This window comes from Copadichromis virginalis, linkage group LG14, assembly GCF_057382275.1.
Source record: "Copadichromis virginalis isolate Kocher_CV1m ecotype Utaka linkage group LG14, C_Virginalis_male_GT1.1, whole genome shotgun sequence".
Taxonomy (NCBI): Eukaryota; Metazoa; Chordata; class Actinopteri; order Cichliformes; family Cichlidae; genus Copadichromis; species Copadichromis virginalis.
In genome coordinates, this window is record NC_140631.1 from 16,799,074 (window position 1) to 16,812,214 (window position 13,141).

Genomic DNA, 13,141 nt, shown 5'->3' on the forward strand with positions numbered 1-13,141 from the left:
GTAACTAGCTCCAGGATGTCAGTAGACATAGAGTGAAGAAAATATAGCACATAACTCCAGATAAAACCACAACATGTCATTTTCAGAGGTTTAGAGCTGCTTGCAGGCATATTTTTTTTAGCTCTGCTGTGAGCCAGACTAGTTGTTTGTAACTGCTTTAAGACTGAAGCAAACTTAAGCTAATGATCTGCTAGTTCCACAAACATAACAGCGGTAAGCTTATTTATGTTCTCGTCTGTCTGGGCCAAAACAAGAAAGACTTATTGCCAAAAAAATATCAAAGTTTACTTCACAAAAGAGTGTTCAGATACCTATACATAATCTAAAATAATCTTAGACGTGACAAATGTTTTTTTTTTTAATGTCCTCCTTTGGAAAGGCAAACAACCCATTCTTATGTAGAAATAACAGCACCTGTTGCAGCAAAACCATGCTCTGTGAAACTTTCTGTGAGAAAGTAAAGACTGACTCAGAATGACCCTAATTGAAGGTCAAATTCTCCAAGACATAGGTACACCTCCAATTCGCCCATCACCTTCCCACACCGCCACCCTACTTTGTCCTCCTCCCACATCCAGTTCCAGGAACTTCCTTTTAATAAACTGCTGCTGTCATTTATCTTTTCAGTTATCCATCCATCTATCCACTAATTTATCCAGTCCTCTTCTCCATCCTTGCTATCTGATTTCCAGATAGCCTACCTCTTAGATTGCTCAGACTTGACTCATTCCAGCTACAAAGAGAAAAATCCAAATCACTATTGATTCCACTCTCATGAAAAATAAATTTTGCGCATTAGGATTCAGTCTCGGCCCCCTCTTTCTGTATGCCCACTGCGTCTGGTCATATCCTAATCTCCACCCTCTATTCCTCCGCCCCTCCTATGCCCTCTTCACAGTAGGTGAGAGGTATATTTTCCTTCCATACATCTGCCGAGACTTCTGTCTTCTGATCGATCTCTAGCTTCAGCTCTCCAGGTCCATTAGGACGAGTGTTTATGCTGGAAATATCAATACTTTTACTCCTCTGTCTCCGTCTCTGTCTATCCCCCTATCCTTTTTATACTCAACTCTTTCCCTCCCACTTCTAAGTTCCCTACCCTCCCTGGTTATACCCCTCACCATCATGATTTAATTTTCCCACTTTGACACTCAGAATTTTATTTCGTCAAAATAGCTTTGCCTCTATTTCCCTATTTTTTCTTAATATTACTGTCTGTTTGTTTTCTCTGCTCTCATTCAGCCTAAATTGTCTAAAACTGTTAGTACTGAAATTGCTTTTCCCCACAAGGGGCTGAAAAAATAGATAGTGTAGCTTTTGTCACAAACTTTAACTCTTTCTATTGTAATCGAAGACTGACCAAACATTCATAAAAACACAAGCACAATACATATGCAGTTTTCTGTATCCCAGCAGCTGTTTAGGATGTATTTAGCCTGTCATTTCCATTGGATAAGCTTGTTTCTGTTTGCTAGCCAATTTGTCCTGGCTTTTGGTAGCTACATCCTGTCTCTATATCTTTATGACACTTCAATTTGCAGTGTTTTTCCAATTCCTGCATGACTCCTTCCAGAATACAGTCATACTGACTATTGCCTTTATAAATTCCACCTGCAAGCTCACCTATGACGAAGTAAAATCACATATTAAACATGAGAAGGAAGAGCAGTATAAGGAAAGAATACATATGAGCTCATATTAGAAATCTGCACATCCACACACAAAATTGCTGTCCACCAGTTTTTCATCGTCAGCATGTTCTTCCTCTAACATTCAGCTACTATTGCAGTCTTCAGGGTATAAAAAAGCAGTTTGTTAAGATAAAGATAGCTCCAAAAAAGACACAGAAAAAGAGCTACCAAAAAATTACAATAAATAAATAAAAATGGATGAATAGTACCTGAAAGTAATTTTGTAAAACTGTTCACTGAAGCCTCATCAGATATGGTCTCAGTGGTAGGATGGCTGTCAAGAAGCCATTCTTAAGGAAGGATAACAGAAAAGGCTGAGATGTGTGTAAAAACTGGACTGTCTTGGTTGGGGCTGCATTTCAGCCAGTTATATTGGAGATCTTGTTATAATTGATGGAATTATAAACTCAGAAAACTACTGTCAGATTTTGATCCACCATGCAGTACCATCTAAAAAACATCTGACTGGCAACAGCTTCATTTTTCAGCATGACAATAATTAGAAACACACTCCCAGTGCAGTAAAAGCGTGCCATATACAAACACACGATGGACTAGACTCCCCAGAGCCCGGACCTCAACATTACTGAAGCAGCGTGGCATCATCTTGTGAAATTGTTCCTTTATACGCTTTGTAGATTTATCCAAATTCTGTTTGCACATTTTCAATAAATCACTGCATCCATTTCCCATTTTCCAAGAAAAACATAAAGACATGGGGATGGCTCAAAACTTTTGCACAGTGCTATAAATTGCAGTATGAAAACAATGATTAGTACAGTTTGCTCTAAATGTGGTTTAGGTAATAAATGTGACTTTTATGAAGCGACTATAATATCGCGTAAGAGCCAAGACGGAAAACATTAACAGAAACGTTCCTCAGTGTGTAAAGAGGTTCTTGTGGGATGTACTTGAAAGAAACTTTTGTTTGTTTGTTTGCTTGATTGTTTGTATATTTGTTTCTTTAGTTTGAGCCCTTGTAGCCTGCAATTTAAGGATAAGTGATAAGTGCCACAGATGGTTTAGACATGCACGTATTCTCCCAAACATACAATGGCCAACAACATTTATCTCTGTCAGAGTTTCTAATTGCAGTATTTATCATCTAATCACAGCAGGACATCAGGAAGTGACAGGGCTAGAAGCACAACAAAAAGCCCTCTTCTTTTGGCTCTCTGTGTTTGCAGTCACACGTGATTTTGTTTGTACCGAGTGAGCAAATGCCGTAACAGCGCCTTCATTAAATATAATCGAAATGATCAGAGAACAGATTGAAAAAATTTACATGCAACCATAGGTGCCAAATATCATCTGAATGTAGATCATCTGGAGCTGTGGTGATGGAAAGGTTAAGAAGCCTGCTGGAATATCTAATCCAGCCCTTCCATTTTCTACCTATAAGTTTATGTTTCCAGTGCTTATCATGACATACATAAGGCTCCCCAATCCATCTATCGCTGCTGATATCGGCACACCATTTTACTATACAGAGATAGGATCAAGTCTTTTCTTTATATGTGTCCACATGTGCACAGACATGTGTTTTTGTGTTTTCCTGTTTACAACACATTTGGCTCCTCCAGTGTCAGACCTGTCCTTATCACTGACTGGAAAAACAACTCTACAATCCTTACAGTGTAATAGAAAGACAGACATCAGGCAATGCACAGGGAATAGTAAAGGGAAAAGACAAAGACTGAGAAGTAAAGAGACAAAATGAAGTTATTTCATTATGTCTCTGAAAGATTGCAGGGTATTTTTTTTTTCTTGTTTCTTTTCTGTTTTTGTTTTGTTTGCCATTATCCTTTTCCTATCTAGCTCGCTGTGGATATTAAGGGCGGCTCTAAACCCCTGGACATGAATAAGGACATAATGTAACCCTGCTGTGGAAAATACATATTCTGTTGTAAATTGGCTATATATGAACATTTTCGTGGAAACATAGCTGCACAGGGAGCAAGTAAGAGAATGTGTGTTCTGCTGGCTGTGTGTGTGTGTGTGTGTGTGTGTGTGTGTGTGTGTGTGTGACTTCAGAAAAAGAGCGAGAGAGAAAAAGAGAGATATAGAGTAGCTTTGTGACAAGGACAAATGCATCTACGTGGACTGACTTTTTTCACCTTTTTCTCGTTCCATTTATGACAATACAATACAATTTTATTTATATAGCACATTTAAAAAAACACAGGTATGCCAAAGTGCTTCACAGAACGCTGTGCATTGCCTGATGTCTGTCTGGTTTATATTGTTGATTGTCATTTATGCTTAGAAATATCTACTCATATATGCTTAGAAGTATATAATCATTTGTAGATTGAAAGAATGTCTCATCCTAGGAGGTCTGTAACAACCCTGTGTAGCATGAAGAGGGGGGTGCGTTCACTCCTCTCCAGAGTGTTCTGGCATAGATCACACACCTCTTGGGATCATGAGCAAGGTTGTATCTTTTCTTGCTGATATATGGTAAAGCAAACACATCTATATCTATTTTACGCTAAGTGCCATTTGTTTAGATGAACTGCTGGACTCCCCCCCCCACACACACACACACACACACACATACTTACACAACGCACAGGCAAGGTACTCTTTGTGTGTATGTATACGTCATATGTTAATGAACCTATGTATATTCATGTAACCTCAATAAAAGAGCAGTGTTACGGGGGAGCGGATGAGAGCAACTGGGGTCAAGCGAAGGAACGGCGTTTGTCCAGTTCTCTCCCGTGCACGAGAAACATAAAGAACTTTGCCTACTCATGTCTTGCTTTGCTGTGTTGTTAAATTGTCTTGAACGTTCCAACAAATAGGTTTATGATACAAACCTATCAATAATATTCAATATCTATAAATTTAATGGGAAACGTCATTTTTGTCTCTATTTCCTAAGATCTCACAATCCTCCCCCCAGCTCCCTCCAAGGTTCTCTATCAAAATTCATCACCGACTACCGTCTACCTTTTCTACCTTCTCCCTGTAGATCTCCTTCTCCCTCCCCACAATCTGTTCTTGTGCTCTGTATCCACTCCCCCTCCCCTTCTGTTCTCCCAGTCTATAAGGCATAACCAGCCTCTTGTGTCAGGGTTGGCTTGGCTTTGGTGTTCTGTTACTTGTTTCTCCTCTTCCTTCTCCCACCGCCTGGGTTTTGTTCCCTCAGCCTCTAATCGGCTTTTCTGGGTTTGGGTTTGTCTCTTCCTAACTTTACCCTCTCTCGTTGCCACAGGATTATCCCTGTCAAAGTGGCTGGAGTTCCTGGCTTGACGAGTGAGTCTATCTGCGTGTGAGGGATATTCCTGCATGTGTATGTCCACACGCATATGCATCTTTGTTCTTCTTTTTTGTTGTTCTTGTTTGTGGGGGGATTTCCCCCCCCCCCCCCTTTTGCAACCCTGATCCTCTGTAATCACTGTGAGACAATCCTGTAATACCCCATAGGTTCAAAGGCTCATCTGTAAGTGTGTGAGAAATAGACTATGTGTGACAGAGATGTTTACTCTTTTAACTCTTTTGACTTTGAAGCACCCTTCAAACATATATTCCATTAAAAAGAAAGTATGCAGCCATGCTAGTGGCATCATGTCATAACCATCCTCATGTGGCGATGCTTTGAGATAAACACTAACGTAAACACCACTAAACTCTGGCAAACTCAGTTTACTAAGTTGGCTTACTATTTCCAAATTAGCACTGAACATAAAGTAAAGCTGGAGAGATAGAATGTCTACAGCCTTGCCGTCATTTAGGCATAAAACACAGCTTTAATTAAAACACTGACTTAGTGATGGCTGTAGATGAGAAGTTGGAGGATCATCAAATTTATTCCAATTAATCATCCAGGGAACAAGGCAACCATGATGCCCCTGCACTGTTGACACCATAATCAAAAGGTAATGCTTAAACTGAACAGACAAAGGGGTGGTCAAATAATTGTAGCAGTTTGATCTATGCAGCTGATCAACCACATGGCACTACAACTCTGAGCCGGAAGAAAACAGAAGGGTTGGCAGCCATTTGGGGACTGGCATTTAGTCTCCGCGTCTCCCTTCTTCTTTTGTTCCTCTCTTTCAGCTCATTTCCATCCCTCCATCCCCTCTTTATTTAACTGGCTGTCTGTAAAGGTCCTGCTGTCAGCCTCCACCTGTCCCTGTCACCATAAACAAAGACAACCAAGAGACACAGCACTCTCCCTGTTCTCTCTGGTGTCTGCTACCTTTTCTTCCCTGTCTTCTTCTCTAACTTTTATTTTCTCCTCTCTTGATTTTCTCTTCCCCTTCTCCCCTTCTTTGCCTTGCACCGCCCCTTACTCTTTATTACTGTCCCCTTGTTTCTCACTCATAAAAATATCATTTTTGGTTTTTCCTTCATCTTGGCCTTATGACAAATATATATATATATATATATATATATATATATATATATATATATATATATATATATACACACACACACACACACACCCTGTCAACTGGCTGCTTTCAATATATAGGAAAAGCCGTTTCTGTTCACCTCCTTCTGTCCTGTTTATCTGTCTCTATTTGCAGTTACCAGACCACCTGAATAATTCAACAAGTCCTTTTCTGTCCTTATAAGTTGTGAAACTGACCAAAAATATAATGAGCTTATATGTGCATAAAAGAAGACAACAGTGCATTCATCTCAGTCGTGCCCTTTTTCTGCTGTTAAGTCCAGATTTTTATATTCTGGCCTCCTTTACCACGTACAGAGCCTCAGCAGACTGCAAATGTCTGCATTATGCAAATCACTTCCTGCCCGCACAAACAAGCCGGGACCAATCAATGTCAATCCCCATTCCCTCGGCCAATCAATGTCATTCCCTCTCCTACAAAACTGGGTCTAATCGAAAGGCATTGTTCCTCAGGTCCTGCATGCTAAATTAGGAGGGCCAGCGTGTCTAAAATTCTCACATTCCACACTGTACCACATAACTTCAAGAGCCATCAGTGTATAACAGGAGCAGATGAGGGAGAACATGATGCCTTAAGACTCTGAGACAAGAGACAGCAATCCAGTTTTGGAACCTTTTTCAAATACTGGCAAGTAGGAAATTATACAAGGACATCCAGGGGACAACCTTTTTCCCTAGGGTGTTAATGACACTAGCACTGGTGTCAATCAAATCTATACTCCCAGCTCTATTGCATATATCACACAACTTTTGTAGTCAGGTGTTGATTTTGTGTATCAAAGTGCATTACGATTCATTACAGGCAATTCGTGTCTTACTCATCATTGCATCTTCTGTTTAAAGGTGTATCCTTCCAATTGAATCAAAGAGAGAAGACATATATGGTGTCTATTTACAAAACTCTACCACAAAGATTGCTTACTAACTTACAGTGTCAGGTCACCGGACATATTAACATTAGCTATACCTCGTTATTCACACTCGACTTGAAAAAAACTGTATATAAGTACACTGCTGCCAATGAAAGAGAATGAAAGAGAGATCTCAATGTCAGTGAGATTACCTGTTTAGATTATGGATGTAATGTGATAATAAAAACTAATCATAATAACAAAAACAACCAAACATAATTTCTCCTTAAGCACAGATCCAGAAAATGCTGCTCAGACCCAAAGACACTATCAAAGAAGTAGGGAGAAATTATTAAATAAATTATTTTATGTATTATTGTTTCCCCTTGAACGTCCCATTTGTTTGTTTGTTTGCTTGCTTTGTTGTTAATGCCAGAAGGAAAATACGCAAAGGTTATGACAAACAAGGTCCCCTTTGCTAAAAGTCCAGCAAGGACATCCAAATACTGTTCTTAATGAATATCCATACGTTAAGAAAGTTGGAAATACTTTAATCTTTACTTTTATTTATCATCCGTATCTGTAACCGGAAGGTCGCCGGTTCGATTCCCGGGCTCTCTGTCCTGGTCGTTGTGTCCTTGGGCAAGACACTTTACCCTGCCGCCTACTGGTGTGGGCCAGAGGGGCCGATGGCGCGATATGGCAGCCTCGCTTCTGTCAGTCTGCCCCAGGGCAGCTGTGGCTACAACCGTAGCTGCCTCCACCAGTGTGTGAATGTGAGAGTGAATGAATAGTGGTGCTGTAAAGCGCTTTGGGTGACTTGAAAAGCGCTATATAAATGCAATCCATTATTATTATTATTATTATTATTATCTTCTTTTCTGCTTTTAATCAAAAAATATAGAACTGGATAAGATGAGTTTTCTTTAGACACTTAACTCTGAGGGTAAGACAGTGTATTAGACCATCCAAAGAGCAGCTACGTATATTAATTTAGAACATCTCTACTGGATTTTTTGACGGGCACAACTTTACTGGGAACGCAAGCCATTGCCATGTCACACACATATGTCTTACTAAGGCACTAATATTCCAACAACGGACAACATGGAAGTGACAAACACCGCAGTTCCTTAAATAGTTAGAAACAATCTTGAGAAATACCCACAGGCCCCTGTGCTAAATTGCCCAAATGTACAGCAGGAACATGTTTACAGCTTGGTACAAGAAACAGCTCTGGGCCCCATAGTTAGTTTCATTTGCAGTGCATTGCTTAAGTTACTGCCTATCTTGTAACAGCATATAATGAAGTATATTGCACAAGAACACTATTATATCCTTTTCCTTTCAATCAACCCAAGCATGGCTTTGCTCTAATTGGCTTCACGTTACGCAGTGTGCACAGACAATACATTATTTTGCAAGAAACATACCACCAAGCATGTACTGTACTCACCCTCAAAGCTCTCTCCCTTCTAAAACCTCATCTCACTTTCCATATTTTCTTTAATAGTCTTGGGGTCCTTTTATCTTGTAAAGTGGTGGAGCTCATGCAGTCTGTGTGGTGTCATTAAAGTCAGTGAAGCTGGTCTTAATTGTTGGCGAATTGGTCTTTTATGACTAATGAAACCTCTAGTATAGGCTGCTTGTACTATTTAATCAGTCATCATGTACTCTGTACCACCTACACACTCTGCACTGAGATAATGGGAGTGAGGGAGAAAGTGTGAACTGAAGTATGGGAAGGGGGATGGAGAGAGAGAAGCAGACAGAAGATAGATAGACAGATGGTCCTTTGGTACCTCTGACACACAGAGCTGCAGATTCACTCTGTTTCAGTGCAACTTACATTTTTAGCTTCAGAGGCTTATAAAAAGCTACTGAGACTCTCTGGCACCATGTTGTACCAGGTGTTGTGAATAAATAAGTTCCTAATACAGAAGAAAATAAAACAGTGTATATTCTTTTAACTGCATTGCATAGATGATCATTAATGACATAAAAATGTGTCGATCTCCTGGCCCACTGGCATAGTTCTTGTCCGAAAGGGGACTTTTTCCACTAAGGCATTTGTTTGTTTGTGTTTTAACTTATAATAATAATTTGAATTATTTCCTACCAAAGCTGTACATAAAATAACTGTTATTTTTTTTAATTTTATTATTAGGTGATGCAAAACTCACATACTGATTTCTTTTAGTGTAAACTCTCCAGCAAAACAACTAGTAACAATTCACTTCTTGCTTACAGTGTGTGTCGCTTTTTTGTCTTTATTTTCCATATTTTCCATCTCCATCTGCTGCATAATATACAGGAAAATGGAAATGTCATAAAAATGATTTTACAGTTTCAAATGAATAAAATTCAAAACTCTTGGGGCAGACGGTCACCTATATGGCAGTTCAGCATTTGCAGATCACTTCAGTGCACTTTATTGTTCTTATGGGAAGATACGATTACAGCAGTAATATAACTTCTGATTTTATAATTGCCTAACAAAAGTCAGGTCTTATTTGTTGAAAGTGTATCTCACATATTTTATAATGAATGAAAATTAGTCTGTTTTCACTCCTTGTGCACCCTAATTTGGTTTTGTTAAAGTCAATGGTGTCCTTTAGGCTGAGTTCTGTAATGGCCTGTATGCCACAGTAAGTCACTCCCAGCTCATCATATAAAATTATGAAGACCTTTTTCAGCCGGCTGCTTTGCCAGCCGTGGACAGCTGGCAAGCTTCTACTGCAGTTTGCCTACAAACATTTGTGTACACACTACATTTTAATGTATTTGAACACTCAACAATAAATAAGGCATAAAAAATTGATATGTGGCTGCTTATTTCGCAGTATTTTACCTTCTTATCTCTGAGTCACCTCATCTATCCTAAGTGTAAACTGTCAGTCTGCTGTTTACCTCACCTGTCAAAGTGCCAGATGTGAAGCATCCATGTGTATTTATTCTTGAAGAGGCTGTAAAAATTTGTGAAAGGGGTCTCATAGAGGTTGTTGAGTCAATGAAGCTCACTTCTGCCTGCTGACGGTGATCGTAATGTGACTTGTTGAGGATATCCTGAACTTTTCTGTCAATAAGCAGTGTTGTTTTTACAAGCAGACAATGGCGCACATTAAACCATGTGATAGTTCATGCTGACAAAGTGATGACGATTATTCCGACATAGGAAGTGCTTTGATTAGCTGATTAGGTTGACGAAGCATGTGTCTGGATTATAACGTTTTTGTTGTTGCATGTGCTTTGTACATGACTTCTGCAAACCCTTTACTGAAAGGAAACTGCGGACTGGGACCTGTTCAATACATTATATGCAAGTGGATCTCCTTCTTTGCAAAACTAATTATTGATATAAGTTATTAGGTTGCAATCCTACAGGGATTTAAAAACACAAACTGCAAAGGGACTGCATTCAGGCCTAGTTGGATGAATATTAGAAATATCCTGTCTCAGAGTGACGCTGAAAAACTAGTTCATGCATTTATTACTTCCAGGCTGGACTACTGTAATTCATTATTATCAGGATGTCCAAAAAACTCACTGAAAAGCCTTCAGCTAATCCAAAATGCTGCAGCAAGAGTACTGACAGGGACTAGAAAGAGAGAGCATATTTCTCCTGTTTTGGCTTCCCTTCATTGGCTTCCTGTTAAATCCAGAATTGAATTCAAAATCCTGCTCCTCACATACAAGGTCTTAAATAATCAGGCCCCATCTTATCTCAATGACCTTGTAGTACCATATCACCCTATTAGAGCACTTCGCTCTCGCACTGCATGCCTACTTGTTGTTCCTAGAGTATTTAAAAGTAGAATGGGAGGGAGACCCTTCAGTTTTCAGGCCCCTCTTCTGTGGAACCAGCTTCCAGTTTGGATTCGGGAGACAGACACTATCTCTGCTTTTAAGATTAGGCTTAAAACTTTCCTTTTTGCTAAAGCATATAGTTAGGGCTGGACCAGGTGACCCTGAATCCTCCCTTAGTTATGCTGCAATAGACATAGGCTGCCGGGGGATTCCCATGATGCATTGAGTTTTTCCTTTCCAGTCACCTTTCTCACTCACTATGTATTAACAGACCTCTCTGCATTGAATCATATCTGTTATTAACCTGTCTCTCTTCCACAGCATGTCTTTTATCCTGTCTTCCCAACCGGTCGCAGCAGATGGCCGCCCCTCCCTGAGCCTGGTTCTGCCAGAGGTTTCCTCCTGTTAAAAGGGAGTTTTTCCTTCCCACTGTTGCCAAAGTGCTTGCTCATAGGGGGTCATATGATTGTTGGGTTTTTCTCTGTATCTATGAAGCGCCTTGAGGCGACTTATGTTGTGATTTGGCGCTATATAAATAAAATTGAATTGAATATGGACTATTTTGGATTTGGATTCAGAGTCATACAGCACTACCTGTACATCCATCCATTATTCCAGACCTTCCCAAAGTGTGGTGCCCGCCCCCATTGCAGGGGGGCGTGGTATGAAAAAGGGGGGGGGGGGGGACAAAACGCTTGGACACTGCTAGCACAGGGCGCCCACAGAAACGCAAAGCAGGAGATGAAGCATAGCTGAATATGTTTCCAAACCAACTTCATTCTAAGCCAAAGACTAGAAAATATGGTGAAGCATATCTTCCCTTTGGCTTCACCTGCACAAGTGCCAAGGTAGGTCTCCCCTGCAGAATTGGTTTTCGCTGGGCTCTTCAAATCACGGACAAACAGTATCCCACATTCTTGATTTTTAGTTCAAACACTTGTTTAATGACTAACTACTCCTGACATTTTGGAGATGTTAGCTCTTTATACAGTAAAGTTACAGTGGGATACAAATAACATCAGGCTGATCCTGCCATGATTTGTTCCCCCTGTCTAAATCACGGACTAACAGTATCTCACAGTTGTTTCATGTTTTTAAACCTATTTTGCACAGAGAGGCATTTTTTGAAAATGAATTGATAGCAATGCTGAATATTATTACACAGGAAAAAAAAAAACAACTACACGTAAAATAATCGCACCGTGACGCCTCAGCCTTTCTAGAGGGACAGTAGCTGCGTGTGTGTATGTAAGCCTGTAAAAACCGTAGATAGTCAGATTAACAGTATTTTGTCTCTATCTGCCATTCTGCAATTCATCTCATGTAAACAATAATGTGGCAGACAGCGTGACATGGAAAAAGGCACATACCTTTGACGTTGCATGACGAACTCTGTATTCCTCGTCCACACGTAAACGTAAAAAAGGAGTTTTAAAAAATCTCTGTTTTTGGTGATTCGAAACACCGTTTACGTGTGGACGAAACAGCTGCGTTGTCAAAAATACTTGTGTAGATGTGGATGTAGCATAAAAGAGTTAGTAGTTTATTTTATTACTACCTGTAATTTATTGCAGATTACTTGTATTTGCTTAATTGTATTCTAAATGTTTGAGTTGTGAAATAAACAGCAATGGAGCAAAATAAGGGTGTGTGTGGTTGGAGGATGTGTTTGTGCGTGTGCATGTGTGCGTGCACGTGTGTGGGGGGGGGGGGGGGGGGCATTTTTCTTGTAAAACAAAGGGGGCCTAGCAAAAAAAGTTTGGGAACCACTGCATTAATCCATCTTCTATTGCTTATCCAGGGCCGAGTTGCTGGAGCAGTGGCCTAAACAGAGAAGCCCAGCCCTCCCTCTCCCTAACCAATTACTTCAGCTCATACACAAGAATACAGAGGTATTCCCAGTCAGCTGAGAGACATAATCTCTCTAGCGTGTACAGGGTTTACCCTAGGGCCTCCTCCTAGTAGGATATGCTCAGAACACCTTGCCCAGGAGGCTCCCTAATCAGATTCCTGAACCCTGTCAACTGGCTGCTTTCAATGCAGGAGAGTAGCAGCTCTACTCTGAGTCCCTCTGAATGACTGAACTTCTCATTGTGTATTGAGGCTGTCCTTCTCCCTGGAGTGGGCACTCCACCCTTTTCCTACTAAGAACCATTATCTCAGATTTGGAGGTGCTTATTCTCATTCCTGCTGCTTCACACTCATATATGAACCACTTCAGTTCAAGCTGGTGACCACCACCATGTGTAAAAAGCAGAGACAAGATCCTGAGGACACCTACTTACACCACCTGCCTCTAGTTAGAAATTCTGTCCATAAATATTATAAACAGAATTAATGACAGGGAAACTCTTGCGAAATTCAACACA